Source organism: Phyllostomus hastatus, unplaced genomic scaffold (genome assembly GCF_019186645.2).
Source record: "Phyllostomus hastatus isolate PE091 unplaced genomic scaffold, TTU_PhHast_1.1 phas_scaffold_21, whole genome shotgun sequence".
Classification (NCBI taxonomy): Eukaryota; Metazoa; Chordata; class Mammalia; order Chiroptera; family Phyllostomidae; genus Phyllostomus; species Phyllostomus hastatus.
Window position 1 is genome coordinate 35,071,114 of NW_025334017.1, and position 23,074 is coordinate 35,094,187.

A 23,074-nucleotide genomic window follows, 5' to 3' on the forward strand; every position below is an offset into this window, starting at 1 on the left:
CTGAGCCCTGGGAGGCTGGCCTCTGTGAACCACACTGATGGGTTCCAAGTCCTTTTGGCTTCCAGCAGGCATTGCAGAAGCCAGGAGAGGAGTGACCTTGGTGTTTATCCTTGTTGGCTACCTCCCCAGCCGGTGCTCCCTGCATGAGGTCCAGGGTGCGTCTCCCAGAGGTGACCTACGCATATGGGCTTCTCTCCAGCTTCTGGGACTCAGCTGGGTCAATGAATGGTAATGACGGCCACTGTCACGATGCCTGGGGAACTCCACCATCCCCTGTGTCTTCATTTAAACCCAGTCCCTCTTCTGGAAACTCTCCTCAAATGATAGAATTTAATTGAGATTTCTCTCCATTTACAACAGTCTTACATGTTTTACTGTCTCAGGGTCGAACAATGTACCTAGCTCAAAGACGACACTCAATAAATGTTTGCTAAAAGTATAAATGAATAAATACGGATGTTACCAAAAAATTTGACTGTCAGAATTTTCCATGTGAAAAAATCTGCTCTCATCAAAGTCCTCTATTTCCTCAAAAGCAGTGGATTTCTTTGGAACTTGACTAGACACAGTACCAGTTATTATTAGCATTGCTGCTCTTTGTCGTTTTCAACTTTATAGAAAACAGAAATAAGGTGACATCTCTATCTTCCCTAGAGCATCAACAGTTCTCCTGGATTCTTCATTACTAACCTCAAACACAAAACAAAATCAAAGCGTGAGACTTCTGTCCAGACCAAGCCCTGGTCAGAACACCGCCACCTCGGAGGATACACGTAATGACAGCCGGATAGATAGGAATGGGAAATAATCAAATCCGCTGAGCCTCTTACATTGCAGCAAGAATTTTTATTAGCAGATATGACACGTTAAATGAGCAGCAGTCTCAAAGACCTTCTTTTGGAGCCTCTTGGTGGCTGTGGTTTCTAAGTTAGCAAATGCCTGCTGTTAATGTGAAAATGAGTTTCAACTAATTTGGCAACCAAGAAAACTCTGGTTTTATTATAGTCCACAGTTCGCATTTCCCTAGGCAGAGTTCATAGTAATTATAGCTTTTGACCATTTGTAAAAGTTTTTACAATAGGTGACAGGTTTCATACTGGACAGTTTTCAAAGGTTATTTATCTCCATGCCAGTACTCCAAGGTAGCCATTATCCAGCCATTCCAGGGAGGGCAAAGCGGACTCTTGGGTGGCTCCTTGCAGAGATGGGATTTGAATCTGAGTATCTGACTCAGAAGTCACAGGATGGCCCTGGCTGGTGTGGCTCAGTGGATTGAGTGCTGGCCTGTGAACCAGACAGTTGTTGGTTCGATTCCCAGTCAGGGCACATGCTGGGGTTGTGCGTCAGATCCCCAGTTGGGGTGTGCAAGAGGCAAGCAATTTATGTTTCTCTCCCTATCTCCCTCTCTTCCTCTGTAAATAAATCAATAAAGTCTTTTAAAAAAGGAAGTCATACTTTAGAAACTGTGCTTCTCTGATCAAGAGCCACTTGCCTCTACTATCAAAAAGAGAGATGTAAATATGAAGGGACTTTTTCTTTTATATTTCTCACTGCCTTTGATAGAGCGATTCAGAACTAGCTGCACACAGTGATTTGACCTTTACGGAATAAACAAATCCAAGTTCAGGCCGCAGGCTTCTTTCCTTCCGTGGTGGGTTTCTTTTCCGCAGGCTCCTCCTCAGTTGCTGGTTTCTTGGTAGCTGCGGCCTTTCTTCCCACCAAATGCTTCTGCTTCTTAACACCGACAGCATTCTTTCCTTTCTTCTCTACCACCGGCTTCTTGCCTGGAACCCCCTTCTCATCAGGTTTGGCTTTTGGTGCCGCAGCTGCTCTATCCACCCGGAGCCTGTGGTTCCTGGCCTGGCGGAGAGCAGTGTTCCCGCACGTGGTCGTCGCACGTGGGTTTCACTTCAACCCGATTCTCAGGTTTCTCAGGGGATTCTTGTTCAGGACTCTGCTGGATGGATGCTCTTGCCTGGTGCTCAGAGGGCTCTTTGGGTCTCTGGGCTGTTCGAGATCCTGTGGAGGTCTGCACTGAGCATCTTGTGCGCGGGCAGGCTGTAGTCGCTCTTGAGGGAGGCTGCTGTACGCCAGGTGCCATACAGGTCATTTCGGACCCTCTGAAAGCACTTTCAGTCCCAGTGCAGACACAGCCCACGTGCCCACCCGGAGCAAGTTTCAAAGTGTTGAGTTTGCTTACATTAGGCAGAGTAGTTCCAGGGAAGTTTCTGAAGGCTTTGAGGAGACCGCCGTCCTCATTGCAGATGACCCAAAGTCCCCCGCACTGGATACGAGGACGGCTGCTCATTTTGCCCTTGCCAGCTCTCGTTCGCGTAGCCCTTTGTGATATCACTCCAGGCCTCAAGCTTCTGAAGAAGCAAAACAGCCTCCTTGGTTTTCTTGCAGCCTTCAGGCACCAAAGGAAGTCAGGAATGTCCTCAGTACGACGACCTGTAGACAGGCCCGTGCTGGTAAGGCCGAGGCAGCCAGGGCAGAGCAGATGGCGATCGCTCCTGTGTTGTGTTTGCTCTGTGCTGCCAACGGTGCCAGGTTTTGGTTGGTGCACACATTTGTCCCTCACGACACATATTCCCAAAAGCACCCTGGCTGGGACAACGAGTCCCACCACCTTGAACTCGAGGGAATTCGAGCCACAGCTCTGCCAGCATCTCAGGACTCAGCCCTGGTTTCATGGTCTGCCAGTTCACTGACAGCATGGGGCGGTCTGCTGTGTTTGTGCCGGCTGGTGTGAACAAGGTTCACAATATCTGGTCAAATGGTAGCCTTGTACACAGGGGGCAAAGGGACACTTTTGCTGGATGATTCCCCCTTTCCGGAGTGCACTGGTATCAGCGGACACGCACATGCCCCGGCGTGGAGAGGAGGGAGCACGCTCCTCTCAGCCCGGTGGCTCCCACAGGGAAAAAAAGGCGGGACTTTTGAATTTTCAACCTACTATACACTGGGTATTTTGGTATGGAATTGTTTGACCTTCAGTCTAGCCAGGGAGACTAGAGACTACGTCACTTAGTTCTGAGAGTGGAGTTTGGATGATACCAAGGCAAGAGAGAGAGAGGGAGACAGAGAGAATATTTAAAAAAAAAAAACAATTTCACAAATTTTCCAAGGCAAAGTGACTTCTACCTGGTAACAAAACACCATTTTTCTATTTCTGTTAACATCTAAGAAACTTCCCCACTAAGAGACAGAAAGCTCAAGGCTCATGCACACTTGACTGTTTCTTTAAAAGTTACCCAGAACCTGATACATGACTAAGAAACTACAACGCAGAGCAGATGGAGAGCATAAAGCAGATGCAGACCTGAAGCCTAAATAGAGACGAATGATTTTTCAGTGAACAACAAGAGAAGGAGGTGGCAGCACAGACGACAGGGAGAAGGAACCGTCACGCTGAAGACATTCCTGGGAGAGGCACACCTTGTCACACGCAAACAGAGCAAAAGGATCATTCCATGCATCTCAAATGGCAGCCCCTTCTGTCTTCCTGCGGGACAAAACAGGCTTCTGTGCAGCACTCGGGATGGAAGCCAAAGGAAATCTGGAGACTCTAAGGCCACGACTAGACTACGGTAGGAAACAAACCACCCAGGATTGCGGTGGAGCTGTAGCATGGAGCTCAGCTATGCTGAGCATTTTCTGTATCGGGGAAGGCGCCCAAGTAATCCTAACCAAAGATGAAAAGAAGAAGAGATCTTATTTCTCCTGACAAGTTTTTGACTTATTTTTATTTTAATAACTTAAAGATGCTTACTTTATAGACATTTTTGAACATATGCAAAAATAGCGAGAATAATATTATGAACCCACATTACCCATCACCCAATTTCAATAACCATCTGCACCTGCCACTCTTGTTTCAGCTCCCATTCCCTCTCCACTGTGTTTTGGTATTTTAAAACAGTCCTAATAAAGTGCTTTTGCTTCATTTCCCTGTTTTTGTAAAATGTGCCCAATAACTATGATTGCTGTTGGGAAGAAAACTACCAAGCGTGAAGCACGGAAAATTCTTAAGTGTGCACACGTGAAAACAATGGCAGAGGGTGTGCAAAGGTGAGACTTTCACTGTAGATGTGGGAACAAAACAGGACAGAAAAATCAGTGGTATTATGAGGGATATGGCATTATTTTAAATACTGACTATTGGAAGACGTGAAACTTTTCAGACGTACATTTAACTAAAATTAAGTAACAGGATTCTGTTCTGAGGCACGGAGACATGTATCCCTGACACCCCTCCAGATCTGTTAGTGAGTTAATCCATGTGTTTAAAGGCTGTTTTTTTTTTATTTGAGGTGTTGCCCTAAATGCGACCCTCCCCACTGCCCTGCCCTGAAAGGCACTGCTGCTAGCTTCCAGGAGGTGAAGACCTCCAGGTTGAATGCAGAGGAACGCCAGAAGACCCCAGCGCAGATCAAGAGGAGCCTACGTGAAAATGCAGCGGAGGGACTGAGTGTGCGCGTACTAGGAGATGCTGGCTGGTGGGCCCTGCTCCGAGGCAGCACCTGTGCGGCACAGCAGCTGCGGACAAGCAAGCAGGGCTCTCCGTGACTGCACGCACCGTCCTCAACAGGACTGCCCGAGGTGCGAACGCACTGGCCGCTCCTCTCCTAGGCCTCGAGAAGATGGATTTAATCATGGGATTTGAGACTTCCTTCGCTGTGTGACCACCAAAGCCACATTCCATTGCTATTAAAGTAGTGCTATTTCTTGTTGTTTCTTAACATAAGTTCCAGTTTTATTTTCCGTTTGAGTCCAACTTTCTTACTCTGGTTCTTAAGGAAACCTGCAGAAATCAAAACGATCTTCTAGTTAACGGTCTTTCCCTAAGGCAAACGGCTCCAGGTGAGGACTCCCGTAGCATTTGTTCTGAGGGAACTTACTGAAGTGTCTTTGTGAGACTCTGAAGTCTCTGAAGTGTCTTTGTGAGATCAACACGGACACGTCTTCCTCCACTTTGCTCCCTCCCAAGTTCCCCTAAAGGATATGCTCAAATCCTGGACTTCTGGCCATCTTTTACTAAGTTTTCCACCTCAACATTTGTCTTCACATTTCAATTCAGTGACATAAATAATGTCTTGGAGTAGTCTTCTGGTTTTCAAAGCCAAAAGGAAAAGACATTATTTTAATAGAAAACAGTCTGCAAGCACCAGTTATCCGTGGCAAAGCCTGCGGGACACGGAGAGCTGCGTGTTCGCTAACGCCGGTCCGCATACCCGCCACAGTGAGAACACGCTCACTGCCGTGTGCTCAGGAGTGAGATGGGTGAAGGCAGCAGGCCAGGGGAAGACGGAAACGAAGCAAATGTGCTGGAGTGAGCCCTGGAGCTCTGGGACTGTGACATGGGCATCTACATGGTCTTACGTGTGCCCCTAGAGCGATTCAGAGGCACACCAAATTTTCCACTCCCCATGCTGTCCCTGCCTGGTTGGAGAATCGAAGGAGAATTGAAGGAGAAGGAAACGACGATGACATTTTGTGAACCTGGCAGCATCACAAGGTGGGGACTTCCATTGAGACTTACTGTCCTTTGTAGAATAGAAAGGACCACCCACGGAGTAAGGTTAATTCCTCAAGTACCTTCCTATGACCGCTACGACACTGCTCTTCACGTGGTCACTGGAAGCGTTATTATCCTGCAAAGGGCAGGGCACAGGTGATGCTGCTCCGTAACTTCCAACGGGGAGTACCCGAGGGAGCAGAAATGGTCTGCAAGGCATCCTCTCATAAGGAGAGCCTCCTGAATCCAGATACGCCGGCACATCATCACCGCTAAACTTGCCAAGTATTCCCACCTCTCCCTAGGACTCGTGTGTCTTCAAGATGTCCACAACGGCTAATTGATTTACGACTCGGCCAGGCAGCTCCAGGTGGCTAATTGGTAAAGCGATATCTCAAAGAGGATTCGTCTTTAATTGCGGGCATTCAACATCTTTATGTAGGTTTTATGAGATATTAAATGCATTTCCACTAGACAAGTCATTGAAGCCATATGGCAGCCTTGAGTATGTAGAACGAATCAGCCCTGATGATGAATCATTTATTTACGTATTTATTTCAGAATGGCAACATGTACTGGGAGGGCACTTTTTACAAGCTGAGGCCAGAAATCCAAGGAGAAATCGTTCTTTAACTATTGCTTTAGGATGGATGGACGATGATGCAAGGGCAGACAGAGTTCAGAGAGTGAGGAGAGAAAACGATCCAAAACCGATTCCCCACATTCCAAGAGGAAAACCCAAGGCATAACAAGGGGCATGGATTGCACACCCTCGTTTTCACCCGGTAAGTCAGCTGGAACTGGAGTCCCTTCTCTGGGTCCATTCGCTCACTTGATTCAACACTTACACAGTGTCTACTGGCACAGCGAGTGATCTGGATCAGACTCATAACGGGCTCCCAGACACTTACGTGTTCTAGGAATGAGCGTCAGGGACTCTGTGATTTCCTAAAGTGTATGCAGAGTCTGCATGTATGAGTTTTTCTGAAGAGCGTGTCCACAGCGTTAATGAGATTAAAAGTCTTGAGACTGGAAAGAGGTTAAGAACCACCGAGCTCCCTATCTAAGACCGTAAGACGTGCAGAGATACCAGAGGGAGTGCTGACTGCCCCTTCTCCCACCTAGTCGTTGTAAGTAAAAGGCATATAAATATAAGTTATCTGAAGGAAAGTAGACTCAATAAACTCCAGAGAATTTTTCAGTCTTACAATGCCATGATTTTCAGAAAATAATTTCTACTATCCGTAAGATCAAAAAATGTCTGAAAGAAACACAGCCCAAAGTGGGACATAAATAAAAGCAGTTAAAATGAGATGTTCCGAGGAGGCCGCGGACATCTGCTTCCTATCATTCCTGAGCCAGGGCACATCGTTCCGTCAGCTCATCGGAAGGCCTGACACTACATAGCACGTGCGCAGAGTGCGTTTGCTAGGCAAGACGCAGCGTTGGGAGAAGACCTTTTCTGCTCCTTCTCACTTCTGGCTGTTGAAACAGATGCTATCGCTAATTTGGCTTTTCAGCTCTATCTCCATCTTATTTTTGTTCGTTTCAAATACACTTATGTTGCGGGTTATAAAGGTCTTTTTTTTTTTTGGTTTTCTGAACAATAAGTTATCAGAGCAGACATTAAATCCAATAAGATGAAAGCTCATAGACCATCTATCCCTGAGTGTTGTGTTCTGAGATATTTGACACTGGGACCACCAATCTCTTTTTAAAAAAAGGTGACCCTTCATCTGACATTTGATGAAAACCTGGAGAAGTTATAAAAATGAAAAAAAAATAGCACAATAGTTCAGGATTATAGTATATATACTTTTGCCAAGAAGATTGGAGTTTTTTTCTTTTTCTTTTATAGGGAGGAAGGGAGAGAGGAAGGAAGAGGGTCTGAGATGGGGAGAAAGAAAAGAGAGAGAGACATTGAGGTGAGAGAGAAACATGGATTGGCTGCCTCCCATGTGCACCCCAACCAGGGGTTGAACTTGCAGCCTAGGTCTGTGCCGTGCCCGGGAATCAAACCCGCAACATTTTGGTGTGCGGGACAATGCTCCAGTCAACTGAGCTGCCTGGCCAGGGCAAGATCAGATTTTTAAAACAAGATTGGGGTATTTTTATGGTCGTTATTCTTGAATACCACAATCCGTATAAACTGCAAAGTAAAAATAATTTCATATCATTTTGGTAACGTTCTGATTTTAGAGCCTATTTAAACAAATATTGAAGTCACTATAATATACAGTGTTTTTCAGTTTATGTAGAAAAAAATTATCCCTAACACTGCCCCCACAAATGTCAACAAATTATATATGTATTTTAATCATAGATATCTAGGCCTGGTTTTATTGTATTAAATTTATTCATTCTTATTCTCAGCCAAGGACACGCTCATTGACTTTAGGGAGAGGAGAAGGGAAGAGAGAGAGAGGGAGAGAAACACCATGTGAGAGAGAAACACTGTCTCTTGTATGCAGCCTGGCCAGGGACCAAACCTGCCCCCCAGGCACGTGCCCTGACTGGGGCTGAACCCGTGAGCTTTCAGTTCACCGGGTGCTGCTTCCCCCAAAGGGGCCACACAGGCCACAGCTCTACGCCTACTTTTAAAAATTGAATTGAAATTGAATTGCCCTATAAGATGTGCTATTAAACAACCTGCAATATTCCTCCTCTCTCCCCCTAATGCCCTCCCTTCCCTAACTTACTGTTTTGGCATTTACTTCCATATCGCTAAATCATGTTCTTGTATTGTTACTTGTTAAAAAAATTTCAAACTTTAAACAATTGATCACCCGCTAGGAACACTGAGGACATTCCCCCCGCCCACTCCTGTCTCCTATGGTCTCCTTTCTGGCCTCTCTTCATGCCAATATTATAATTTTCTTTGAATCAATATACAGTGTTGACATTACTGTGCTATTTCAATGCTATCCAAAATTCAGCATGGAGTCAACTACCCATCACAATTCCTTTCCTGCATGGCTATTGTTTTCCCTGGAGGCAATAATTATTGACTGGTTAAATTTGTTTGATTTTCTCAATACTAAACAATAACTCAGCCCCACAGCATTCACCACTTGGGCAAATACACTCTGGACACGTTCCATACTTTAGGTATTATGTCAATTTTGTCTCCCTGGAGGGGTCTCTTCAGGAGCGCTGCTCTCAGCTGTGGCTGGTGCACCCACCCATTCCTGTGGACTGTTTGACCCAGCTCAGGAGTACAGCTTCGGTCGGGGGGCCAGGGTGGGGGCGTGGCTGTTTCTTGACTATGAGGAGTGGGAATGGGATCCGGTGGTGACTGTTTCTCAAACTCTCCAGTGATCTTCATTATTTTAGCTCACATACTGCTATCTTGGGCCTGCTGATGTATTTCCCATGTGTCCCTCTGCTTTCTAGCTTCCAAAATTTGTGTACCGCCTGCTTTTCTTCTGTTTTCTATGTCTTCATGGATTTATGCCCTTAACACTTCTTTGTTTTTTGGTTTTGGGTTTGGTTTTTTTTCTTTGGTAGGGAACAAATGTAGTATGTATCCAATCTGCTTTCACTGCTTTTGAGACTATTTTAGACATCAATGTTATGGAAAACCCAGGCAAATACATTAAGTAGGCATTTCAGCAACAGCAATTTATACAACAATAACCAACACATGATTACCTGTGACTCATAGGTAAAAATAATGAGGCATATTCTGCCTCAAATACATCATTTGCTAGATTGATATAAATACAGAATTCCTTATGTCCCAGTACTCTCTTCACTTAATCTCCCTCATTTTAGGCTTCTGTTTTTAGCTCCCAAATACCTGAGAATTGTTTCAGTTAATCAATAACTCTGTCATGCTCTATTACAGCTGATCAATATGGACAAGGATGCAATGAGGTGGAAGCAAGATGTTTTATTCAATCAGGTTTTTGTTTTCTTTTATTGACCCCACTACTTTGGGGGTGTTTACAAAATTTCTATACTCCTCTCATCTAGTTTTATTCCAGCTAGCAAACAGTTGTTTGTGTACAACACCTGCCCGTGACTTCCTTCACAGCTTCAGGCTGAGTCCATCAGCACGAACAGATCTGGGTCCTGGACTCGTCTCTGCCTCTGTTTGTGATTGTAGGTAAGTCACTACCACTATAGGCATCTCTCGCCTGCGCAGCGGGAGTTGTTAAGGCTTGGACACTGGTATCCCATGGGTCAATTGGGGTCAGCAGAAATGGTGTGGCTGGCACAATAAGGACTTTTTGGGGGGAATGCAATTGCCTTTAGTGATGGTGGGGGAGGGGAAGGTACTCCACAGTTTTCTGCAGTAATCTCTACTTCTTATGGTAACGCTGCCAGGCTGCTTTGTAAATTCCTATAAATTTCCTTTTCCCTCTTTGTCTTTGTGTGTTTTTTTCCCCACAATGACTATTCTTTCATATCCCCTTAGCACTAACCTTGTTTGAGTTTTTGGACATTGCAAATAGCGTTAGCCGAAGTGCCCCAAAATCCTGGAGATGACAAAGGCAGGCTAGCTATATAACCACCCAAAATCAGAAGTAGAATGTTATAAAATAAAGTGAACTCCTTCTTTGTGTTTGTGTATTTTTTTTTGACCAATGCCCAAGAACTAGCTGACTCCTCTTTCTACAGATCTCCATGTGCTGAATGAGCATGACTGTCCGCAGTATCATTACTACCCGCTTTCTCCCACCTCACTCTGTATGTGTGTCATATCGACACTGTGAGTTCTCACAGGATAGGGTGGTCTTGCTGAAGTTTTCGTCTTTCCTTTCTGAATGTTTATTATAGATTACAACGTTTGCATTGCACACACAGCACGTTGAATGGAAACATTTCTCATTTTTATTTGGCCTTTTTTTGAGAGGTTTGGGAGTCACAGAACATACTGTGTGCTGAATTTTAGTATGTTTTCGAGCTTAGCCACTAAAAGAAAAATTAATGATACAGCCATAAAGGAGTCTTTCCTAGCACTGTCTCCTGCACACCCTGACCATACTCTAGGTCTTACATTTGGTTTTATAATCCAAAAGACGACAGGAACATATATCCTGGATTACAGAGAGGAAGAACACATAGCAAAAGCAGAGAACAAATAAGGATAAAGAAGAGATAAAATACAACTTTTATAACATGAGCAGGCCAAGGGGTAATTGTATCAGTTGAATATAATTATTGGGTTAGCGGGGGTCACGGGACGTACAAGTTTAAAGCAAATGGAATGGGGGTAGGCAATCCCATCACTTATAACAGACAGGGAGGCCGTGATTTGTTGTTGGAATTCTGAGAACTGCTTGAGTGCAGGGAAAAAGTGTGAAGGAGAGAGGGCGTGGAACAAAAACCATTTTTGAGAAGGAGCTCCAATGTCAGCTGGGCGGTAGCAGCTTTTATATGTTATCTCACTGGATTTTATTTAAGGGGAAGCACCTGTGATGACTTACTAGGCAAAGTAGATGGTGAACCTATCAGCCCCAGAGAAAAGGAGGGCACAGCTCAGAGTCAAAGAGACCAGGACAATAAAGTGCTCTAGGATGTCCCTATGAAGAGCTTTGAGATACCAGATGATGATAGGTGTGAAACAGATGTCAGTACATGGCCCTTAAAGAGATCCAGTAAGCATTCAGGACCCCCCCCCCCCCCGCCCCGACAATACATTGTAACAGGCAATGCAGATACACAGACGGGAAAGCAGAGAACCTGCCTCAGAGAACACATCCCTGGGAAACAAGGCGGAGCATCACGCAAGTGGGAACAGTCCCAGAAGTAGGGACAATTGTCCCTGAGAGGTCATATCAGTGAAGGGAAATAAATAAGGCCTGGATCCATGATATTAGGAGTGGTTGTGATGTGCCAACACTTTCCTGGAACTCTGTGTAAGCGATTTCATTTCTTAGCAACAATTCATCATAGTTAACATTTACTTAGGACTTCCTAAATTCCAGGCTGATACTGTTTTGTTCAGTTCTCAGCCCCATGGCGTGGGGCCAGTAATACCTTTTTTTGCCTTACCGATGAGAACGCACCTGAGGGGAGTGAAGGAATTTGCAAATGACCACGTGAGCACGTAGGTTTGAGTGCTGCATGACACGCACCTACAGTTCTAAGAGAAAGCACAGTTGTAGAAGAGTGTGAAGGAAACTAAAATTGATTACAGACCAAGCAGCACAAAAAACGGTAGTCAAATGACTGTTTTGGGAGGTTTCTTGCATGTGACGTTTGCAGTTTTCAAAACAGATGCCTTTGATGGGGAAACAGGGCAAAACACCAAGGAAGAATGTGTATTCCATCCCACAGTCATAACAATTTTTTGTTTTGTTTTACACACTGAAATATCATAGGGCCATACAAAATGTAGAGTCTAATAACAGTAACAATAATAACCATGAATCTATTAACAGCTTAAGATACTAAAAATTATACACAAGCCCACCCTTGCTCTCCCCCTCCCTGCTCCCCTCAGATATTAACAAGACTCTGAATTTTGTGTTAATCATTTCCTTATTTCTCTTTATGGTTTACACATATGTTTTTTTTAAAATATGGATTAAAATTTTCCTCTGATGAACTTTATGTCAATTTCATATAAGTGGACTGAGAATCTATGTTTGTTCTTCTGTGATGAGCGTTTTGGTCAACACGGTTCACCCATGGGGCGCACACCCATTAGGCCCTTTGGCTTTCCTGCTGTAGACGAGGCCGTTACATGAATATGTCACAGTTAGTTTGCCCAGACTACGTCAAAGGATCATCGGGACTTTCCAGGTTTCTGCTGTTAAAATGAAAGCTGCAGTGAATATTCCGGTTCACGTCTCCTCGTACATGAGTTATTATTCTCTAGGTGACATTTCTCTAGAACTCCACACACTATGCAGAATAGAAGGGTGAGCCAGCATCCTCATATTGTTCCTGATTTCCAAGGGGCTTTACAAAACATTTCACCATTGAATATGATGTTGACCACAAGCTTTTCGTAGATAAACTTTATCAGGTTACAAAAGCCCCATGCTATTCCTAGTTTGCCAAGAATTTTTATCACAAACAGTTGTAGAATTTTATTGAATGATTTTTTTTGATATGTATTAAGACAACATGCTGTTTCCTCCTCTAGGCAGTTGATGTGAGGAAATATATTAAATACTAATGGACTAAACTTGCTTCTAGAAATAAACCCAAATTAATGGTACAGTATATAATTTTAAAATCCATGACTTAATTTGGTTTGCAAATGTTCTTTGTACATGTTGATGTTCTAAATATTTGAATGGTGTGTAATTTTATTTCCTTATACTGTGTGTCAAGTTTCGGATCCAAGGGTAACATTGGCCTTGTAGAAAAAATTTGGGAATATTTCCTCCTTTTTTATTGTCTAAAAGACTATGTATTTTGGAACTGAATATTTGGCGTAACTCACATGTCCAACATTCTGGTCTTGTGTTTTCCAGGAGAAATGAAGTTAATTACTCATTTAATTTTTTTTCATGGTTAGAGGACAATTTATCTTTTCTTTTTCTAAATATTATAGAAAGTTTATATTTAATATAAATTATTAAAACTACATTATTTAAAAATAAATGTATTCTTAGAACAGCCATTTCACCCACATTTTCAAATTTATCTGCATACCTTTATAATTTTGCCTTATTATCTGATTAACTTCTTGTGCATTTATATCCCTTAAAGTTGCATATTTGTTTGTGCAATTTCATTTTTCATCATCAATCCTGTTAATTCATTATTCCTCTCACAGAATGAACTTTTGATGTTTGTGAACCTCTCTATTTTGGTTTTCCATTTTATTAGTATTTTTAATCATATTTTTTTCCCATTATCTGTAGGTTTATTCTGCTGCTCTTTTTCTGAATTCTTCAGTCAATGATTTACTCACTATATTTGTTTCAAGTTTCAAACATTTATTAATCATCGTAAACCCCAACAGAATACACCAACATGATTTCACGCATGTGGAGGGGAAGTACTTCCCGGTTAAGTGGAAAACTGTGCGGAGGGCTTCTGCAAGAACTGTGTTCTAAGCAGCTTCACAGTGAGACATGTCACTTAGAACTCTTCCTTCAGCGTGCTATAATCGACATCCACTAAGGAGAACGCACATTGCTCACCGGGACCCGACTGTTCCGGGGTTCCGTGGTACTCTTTCTGTCCCAGCAGATGTCCGGACTGAGCAATGCCAGGCACGTTACATACAGCACTGCCCCAGTCTCCCCGGTGCCAATAAATACAAAGAGGGGGATCAGGCATGGGGGCTTCCTGGCCCGACTGAAATCCGAGGGAGCACGGCTGAGGCAGAGGGCCCGGGGAGCAAAGAAAGAGAAAATTGCACAGCCTGGGAGCAGGGAATGCCCTGAGGATGAGCGGACGTCCTCGTTTTTTTCTAATATGAGCATTCGAGGCTATAAATTTCTCTTCAAGTATTACTTTAACTTCATCTCATATATTTTGTTAAGTAGTACTTACACTGTCATTTAATTTCCATCATTTCCATTATTTTTTATTCTCTGACCCATAGGTTATTTAAAAGTGGATTTTTAAATGTCCATATGCATGCATTTATCTTTCTGATTTGTTTATATTCTGTACAATAAAATGCATTTTTTTAACATTTGTTGTGACTTGCTTTATGCCCTAGAATATGATTAGTGTTTATAAATTTTCTGTGTCTCCTTCAAAGGAATTTCTACTCTCCAAGCATTCCAACAGTATTCTACACATACCCTTGAAGTCAAGTTTATTCATTGTATTGTTCCAGTTTTCTATGTTTTACTGAAAACCATAAGTAAAAATTTCCTGCTGTGATGTGAAGGTATATATTTCTCATTGTAATTCTGTTCATTTGTTTCTAATATTTGAAGCTATACTGTTTATTACCTATAAATTTGACATTATTACAATTTCCTGAGGCATGTTAACTCTTAAGAAAATTCAGCATGCCTCTTTATCTCTGGCATTTTATTTTTTGTCTTTAATTTTATTTTTGCTTAATGTTATCATTATATTAATGAAGACTTTCTTTAGGTTCACGTTTGCCTAGAATACCTTTTTCTAATCTTTACTTTCAACTATTTGGTGTCTCATAAACAAAATATAGATGGATTTTGTCTGATGGGGTGTGTGTGTGTGTGTGTTTTAATCTAGTTTGACAATATTTGTCTTTCAGTAGGGAAGGGTAATACAATTGCATTGATATTGGTTACTGAAATATCTGGATTCATTTCTATGATTTTATTTGGTAGTATCTCTTCTACTTTTTCTGCATTTCTTCTATTACTACCTTTCTTGACTTCTTAAAATATTTTTTTAAACTTTTCTCTGTGCTGTTGTTTTTCTTTCCTTTACAAGCTTAGAAATTATAGATGTGTGAACCCTTCATCACTTGGACCCAGGAAAGGCCAGTCTTTTGTGGTGTGGCCCTTCCCCCCTAATTCAGGTACCAGACCGTCACCCTTCGGATTTTTGTGAAGGACGTCTGAGTCACCCTCCCATCCTGCTCAGGGTCCAGTTTTCATTCCTGATGCTGTGCACAGCTCTGAAACCTAGACTGTAAAGACTCCAGCTCCAGGATTTGCTTACTCCTGTGAAGTAGAGCTTTCTGGATGCCTTTTGACTTTGCTCTCTTTTATATTCCTCTATTATCTATCTATCTGTCTATCTGTCTATCTATCTATCTATCTATCTATCTACTATCACCTATTTATTATCTAGCATGTTTCAGTGCAAACTGGGAGTGTTTTCACTAAACATCTGGTCATTCATTGTGCTAGAAGTGGAAGACCATGCTTTGGTTCTGGTGCAATCATTTCCTTATGTGGTTTTGACAGCTTTATGCAAACCTGGGACAAAGTGGAAAAGTAATATATTTGATTTGTACGTCTCCTGCAGAACTCGGCTCCCAGATGATATTTTTTAGGGATCAAGAAAAAGAAAGGAATTAACCCTAATAAAATGTTTTCCTTCCACTATGTATATTATTTTCATACATTCACTTTACTCAATCCTTGTAACAACTCCATAGGATAGGTATTACTACCCTTATTTTATAGATGAGGTGTCTGGGACCACCCTTTGAGGTGTTCAAATGACTGAACTGCGATTCAAACTCTTGCCTGTCTAATTCCACAGCCCACGCCCTTGATCCCCGATCACGCTGCCTTTCCTCAAATAGAGAGCTCTGAGGGATTCTTTTCAGAGCTGGTAGGAACAATCCCAGTTAGTCTTTCACTGGTAATTTTCATAGCGAACAATGCAGCTATTTACCCAGCATTGGTTAGAATGCTGCTAATTGCTAGCATTCATTCTGTTGGCAAACATGGTATTTATCGACTCCAGAGAGAGTCCAGACTGTGGGAAAACATACACAAGTGCGTTCAAAGCAAACCTTTGTTTGGGTCCTAGTGTCGGGCCTTTTTTTTTTTAAATTGCCACTTTTACTTTTGACCAAATAATCTCATATTTAAGATCCTATAAACCATTGAGAGGAATTAAGCCTTTCAAAAAAATCTCCTGATGTCAGTTCACATTTGAAATGTCATAAAACAATGTATCTGTTTATACAAGAGCCTAGGGAGCCCCGCAATCCGAGCCTAAACGGTTACTAATGGCCACCTTGCCAAGTGTGACGGGTGACCCGAGAGTGCCATAGGTAAGCCCGTCTTATTTTAACCCTGCGCTTAATCACTGTGGACCTTACCACAGGCAAAGGGTTGAGGAAAAGGCTGTCTCTCTCTCTCTGTGACTTTCCACATTCCCCCTTTTCCTGGCCGAACTTGAACGTCTGAAACTGGTCCAGACGAGCACCAGCATCTGGACAGCCTACAGAACAAACCACAAAGAGGGCAACTGGGCCACTTTCACTGGTCATTGGCTGCCTCACCATTGGAACATAACCATTTCTGCTCAAAACCAGCCTGGAAGCAGTGTACCCAGAGACAGTTCACTCTGAAGCCATATGGGAAGGGGTTAGAGTTTGGATCAATATAATTTAGAGGTCAGTGATCACGAATGCAAAACCAAGTCAGGCAAGTTTTCTATTTCGAGGCTTCATACAGGATCAAAGGGCCCAGCATGTCAGTATAAAGGGAAGGGAAGGGAAGGAAAGGAAAGGTGTATTGTTTCCATTACACATATCCACGTGTGTTTGCAAAGTGTCTCACAAGACGCTGTCATTCCCCAGGTTACTAAAGGCTGCTCCAAATCCTTCTTTGTGCAAAGTTTGCCCCAAAATACATGTTAGAGAAAAAAAAGTATTAGCATGCTCTCCCAGTGTGTGTCTCTAGCTCTGTTGTGAAAATGAAATGGGTGTGTTTACATAATCTGGGAATTCAGGGAAAAAATTATGCAATTCTGTGTAATTTTCCCCAAAGAGCTGAAATTGAACAAAAATCAACTGCACATCTGGGCCTGGGGCTGCTTTAGCCTCTGATGCAAAAATGAAGATGAATTTCAAGTGATCAAAAAGCTCAAAAGTGCTCACGCCTGACAATTTTTTCCCTCCTTGGAATGAAAAGCATAACAACCGTTTTTCCAAAATATAAATTACAATCAGCTGGTGTTAGTTTTATTATCGTTAAGTCCTTCCACTGACCAGACCACTTGTCTTCTATTACTGATTGAATACACACACACAAAAGGAAAATATCCTAACATCTTCCCATGTTTTTAACTGGACTGGAAATCCAGATTAAACTGGGGTGCACCCTTGTGTATTTCAGTATTTTGTAATAAATATGCATTACCATCCTCTCATTCACGTTTGTGATCAACATTAATGGGAGACAAACACTGTGCCCTTTTAAACTTGATTTTAATTGCCCATTTCTTGTCTACATTTAAACTATGCTTTGAACTGTAGTAAAGACTGTAGCTGTCAGACACTGGAGTAAAATGGTTAATTCTCCCACCATTTCCTTATTGTGACATTGTGGGGTGCACAGCCAGTACTTTATAGACACAAGAGGGAATACGTAGAAAGTCGATTTTAACATTGTAATCTGGATATGCGAATGTGATGCACTACCTGAGTCCCAGGCAGCACAAGTCCTGCTCCCTATGAGTCTGAGATTTGTTTCTTTGGGAGCAGCTAAGGGGAGATGAACTGCTTGGCCCATGGGACTGACTTTCCCCAAAGGGGTAGGTGTTTAAGCAGACAACTTGAACACAGACACAACACAGACACACAGACACACGTGACTTGCCTTGGCAAATTCTCCTATGTAAATGATTCCCTTCTAAAGGATGCTACTGAGGCTCAGAATTGACCCTCGCACGTTTTCTTCACTTGCACATGGGACTGGACCACTTGGTTGTTTTAGTGGTGGTTGGTGGGGGAGCACAGTACATGCCTGTAGTGTTTGTTCTGTTGCAAGTAGCCACAGAAACCACACAAAATCAATACACATAACATTTTCTTTAGCTGAACAAGGAATTCCAAAAGCAAGTCCCTGTGTAAATGATAGCGCAATGTCTTCATTCTTAGTCAAAGTATATTTCTTAGTCCAGTTGTTACGGTGTTTCAACCAATGCTAAGCACCCCCTTGGTGCCATCTTGTAGCCAAACAACTCAGAGGAGCACCATCCCTCAAGGCACATTGAGCTCATCTCCAATCAGCCACGTTGCCCACTCTGTGCTGCAAGGGCAGGGATAAACTTGAGTTTGAGATAGAATCAAGGACAAAATCATCATCACTGACACCTCCTGGGTGAGTTATAGCCCTCAGTAGAAATGTGGCAAAGTTGGTCTGGATGCTGCTGATAGTATTTAACGAACTGAAGGGGGCTACCGCACTGAACTATCAAGCTTAGGAGAAAGATTGTAGGTCTGCTTTCAAAAGCAAGCCCCACACACCAGCAAAAGGGAAAGACAAGACTCAGGCATTCATTGGAAGTGAGAAGGAACCAGTTTGGACCGAGCTTCCAAGGAACACACAGCAGTGGTGACAGGAGGCTCTTTTCTCATTAGGCAACTGCTACTTACCTCAGCAATAGTACTATATATGTGTCGTGCCTCAAGCACTGTGGGGTGGGGAGGTTCTCTAGAAATAACAGTTCTTAATAACTACAGCTGTGTTAGACACCTGCACGGGGGCAGGGATCTCCATTCTTTCCGTTCAAGTGGCAGAGGTGTACGGTCCAGGTCCCAAGCAGAAACTGCAAGGCTTCCCTCCTCTGTCCTATGTCAATGGTCACATCTTCATCATAGTCTTAGCAGTACCTTATGTTGCCATGGATACCTTATATTGTTGAATCTCATTCACTTGTTTCACTTGTTACCTAAATTCAAGTTCAGAGATAGTAGTGTTCGTGGGACAAATATCATGATTTCTCTTTAACAAATATGGAAACTGAGGCACAGATTTCTCCTAAGGTCAAAGGATTGTGCTATTCTAGAATTGAAAGGGTCCTAAGAGAACTCATGTCGGCCTCTGTTTAACAGATGCAGAAACAGAGGGTGAGAAAGATTCCATGGTGAGTTAGTAAGAAAGAATGGATTCCATGAAGACTCGGAATCCAGTGCTCTTTAGACATGCAGCATCACGTGTGTCTAGAGAGGAGGGCCCCTTCCTTCAAGGGAGTCCCTGTGAGCAGTGACTGGGGCCCAGGAATGCAAAAGCTCTGAGGGAGGGACTCTTTCTGTCTTGCTCACCATTTAATTGTCTATTCCTAGCACAGAACCCGCTCTGTGACAGGTTCGCAGTAATGCTAGGTGAATGACTGCATGACTTCTAATAGATACTAGGCATTTTTTAGGAACAGACTGCTGACATTTGGCATAAAATGACAATCTCTAAGCCAGAAAGAAAAGAGGATATATCATCTACATGCCAGCTGTCTCTACAAATAATGTCACATATCTGGAATTTGCTTAGACACCTGACTTGGGTGGGGAGGGGTTCTGAATGAGGCCCCAAGACAAGCTGGTAGACTGCTGAGTGCGAGTAGCATCAGTCAAGGTAGCTTTAAATATAGACTCTCCACCGAGTAGGATTCCATAGCTGGCTAAGAACTCTTCCTGAATTTCTATACCAGTTTCTCCTCTAGTCTCCCTAAAATTTGCTCATCATCCATTCTTCTACACTGAAGACTATGGTCCTCCCCAGGAGGTCATTTCAAACTAGAGTTGACCCTTGAACAATGCAGGGGTTTGGTGCACTGAACCCCACACATAGTCAAAAATCTGCATCTAACTTTTGACTCCCCTCAAACTTAACGACGAACAGGCTACTGTTGACTGAAAACCTTATTAATAATTTAATCAGTCAATTAATGCTACTTTGCATATTGTATGCATTATCTATTGTATTCTTATAATAAAGTAAGCTAAAGAAAAGACAATGTTATTAGGGAAATCATAAAAATACATTTGCAATATTTACTAAAAAATCTGGACTTCCGGTCAAGAGGCGGGTATAGGTAGACACACTTTGCCTCCTTGTGCAGCTATAGAAAGGAATTACAACTAAATCTCAAAACAAATAACAGCCAAAACTTTCACAAAATCGAACTGTATGGAAGTCTGACAACGAAGGATTTCAGGAAGCCACATTCATCCAGATGGGTGGGTGGGACAGAGACTCAGAGACAGGGTGGAGAGGTGGAGAGGTGCAGTGTGGTGCAGAGAGGTGGTGGCAGCGGTGGAATGGGCACAGGCAGTCCCACGTTCACGTGGGGTGGATAAAAATCAGGAGAGATAGCTTGGGAGTGAGTGATCCCAGCCCTAGGCCAGACCGCATAACCCAGGGGTCCGGAGCTGGGAAGATAAATCTTCATAACTTCTGGCTGTAAAAACCAGAGGAGGTTTGGGTGGCAGAGGAAACTGCTGGGTTTTCAGGAAACTCCACTTAAAGGGCCAGACAGTCTTAAAACACATGCAAACCCACCCACTCTGAGATTCAACACCAAGGCAACAGCTGGAAGGGTGCCAATCACATACAGGGGGTGGGTGAAGTCACTGGAAACAGGGTGACTGCCAGGCAAACCCCCAGGAGCCAGGCAGTGGCACAGTCCCCTCTTTATGCTCCCCTCTCCACACAGGGCTACAAAGTGGTAAGCAAATTACCCCACCCTAGCAATTACCTCAGGCTCTGCCCCACACAATTTACAGGTGCCTTTTACAGAAAGTCAAAGCAGCTCTACCTAATACACAGAAACAAACACAGGGAGGCTGCCAGATTGAGAAGACAAAGAAACATGGCCCAAATGAAAGAACAGAACACAACCCCTGAAAAAGAACTAAATGAAATGGAGATAGCTAACCTATTAGATGCAGAGTTCGAAACACTGGTGATCAGGATGCTCAAAGAACTCAGTGAGTATGGCAGCAGCATAAAGGAAGGAATGAAGGCTACAGTAAATGAAATAAAGAAAAATCTACAGGGAACCAACAGTGAAGGGAAGGAAGCCAGAATTCAAACCAATGATTTGGAACAGAAGGAAGAAATAAACATTCAACAAGAAGAGAAAGAAGAAACAAGAATTCAAAAAATAAATGAGGATAGTGTAAGAAGACTCTGGGACATCTCCAAATATGCCAATATCTGAATCATAGGGATGCCAGAAGGAAAAGAGGAAGAGCAAGACATTGAAAAAGTATTTGAAGAAATAATGAAAGAAAATTTCTCTAATTTGGTGAAGGAAATAGACATGGAAGTCTAGGAAGCACAGAGTCCCAAACAGATTGCACCTAAAGAGGCCCACATCAAGACACATCATAATTAAAATACAAAAGATAAACAGAGAATTTTAAAAGCAGCAAGAGAAAAGCGGAGAGTTACCTACACAGGAGTACCTATAAGGCTGTCAGCTGATTCTTAAAAGAAACTTTGTAGGCAAGAAGGGACTGGACAAAGGTATTCAGCGTGATGAACAGCAAGGACCTACAACCTAGATTCCTCTACTGTGCAAAACTATCATTTAGAATGGGAGGGCAGATAAAGTGCTTCCCAGACAAGGTAAAGCTAAAGGAGTTCATCATCACCAAGCCATTATTACATGAAATGTTAAAGGCACTTATTTAAGAAAAAGAAGATCAAAACTATAAACAATAAAAAGGCAACAATTCACAACTATCAACAACTGAATCTAAAAAACAAAAACAAAAACCAAACAAATTAAGCAAACAACCAACCAGACAGGAACAGGATTATAGGTATGGAGATCATTTGGAGGGTAATCGGCTGGGAGGGGGAAGGAGAAGAATGGGGGAGAAGGCGCAGGGATTAAGAAGAATAACTGATAGGTGCAAAATAGATGGGGGAGGTTAAGAATAATACAGGAAATGGAGAAGTCAAAGAACTTATATACACGACCCATCAACATGAACTAAGGAGGGGATTGCTGGAGGGATGGGGGTGTACTGGTCAGAGGTGGGCAAAGGGAAATAATTGGGACAGCTACAATAACATAATCAATAAAATACACTTTAAAAAATCTGTGTCTAAGTAGATGCATGCAGTTCAAACCCATGTTGTTCAGGGCAGCTGCGTATCTTGTCTCCCACCCTCTAGGTATAGACCGCCACTGTTGCTTACAGGAGCTGTAGCCTTCTTTTGGCGGGGGGGGGGGGCTTTTGGCAGAAGTGAGGTCAATACCACTGAAGAAAGCCATTAGTGATGTCAGTTTCAAGGCAAGGAATTTGGAGGAGGGAGTAAGCCACTGGACACAGCTTCTCGGGGTCTTTCATTTCTTTCTGACCATCATGAGCATATGGCATAAGGAAACATAATTATTTCTTTTCTTTTTTTCAAAGAAGAACTCAAGTGTGGATCGGCTATATCATAGCTCAGGGCCAAACATCTGGGAGGAACCTGCACTTGGGTCTTCCCTCTCGTTTTTCCCACTGTCCTCAGGACAGGAGGTCCACAGCAGGTAAAGGCTCTTTCTCCCTTTGACATCTCCTGTGGGAAACTTCTGTGTAAACCCAACCCGCCAGGCTCCTGCAATTTATTTCTCTTGCTTTTCAAACAGACAATATTCTTCTCTAAGCTTGCAGAAATTGTCGAAGTTGAAATTCCAATTAACCATAACTATAGGGGGCATTTTTATTCTTTCTGAAGTAAAGAATAACAACATCTGAAACATCAAGTTTCAAACATTATCGGACTTTGCTGAAACTGAACAGGAATCAGCATTAGGATGCTTCAGTCCACGTCACCCAGACTGGAAATGTGGGGAACGGGGGCAGGTTTTCAAAGCAAACATGACTATTTTTAGCACGCAGCGTCTTTTCAGTAGCTGTGGTTCCCTGCAATATTTTCTTTTTATTTTTATACTAGCCAAATATACATATTTAATTTCTGTTCCCTTTAAGCATATCATTTAAGGCTAAATTAGGCATTGGGAAGAAGGAGCTGGACCACCACTCTCATGGACTAAATACACAAGCAATGCAAGTTTAATGAGCCCAGACACAGCACAAATAAAATCTAGCTCTAAGTGCGGTTGCATGCGGGATTTCACTTTCTCGAGGTAGCTGGCCAGGGCTCACGGAGAAAAGCACATAGCACTCCTTTTCTGGCTCTTCACCTTTAGAGAAAATACTGCCTCTTGGTAAAAACA

General features: G+C 42.8%; 1 protein-coding gene and 1 pseudogene across 1 annotated transcript in view; both read right to left on the reverse strand.

Annotated features, from left to right (window-relative positions):
• The window catches only part of SAMD12 (sterile alpha motif domain containing 12), a 337,368-nt gene that overhangs the window by 60,859 nt on the left and 253,435 nt on the right, over positions 1-23,074 (reverse strand). The gene's annotated exons all lie outside the window — the stretch shown is intronic.
• LOC123833225 lies at positions 1,624-3,837 on the reverse strand (annotated as a pseudogene).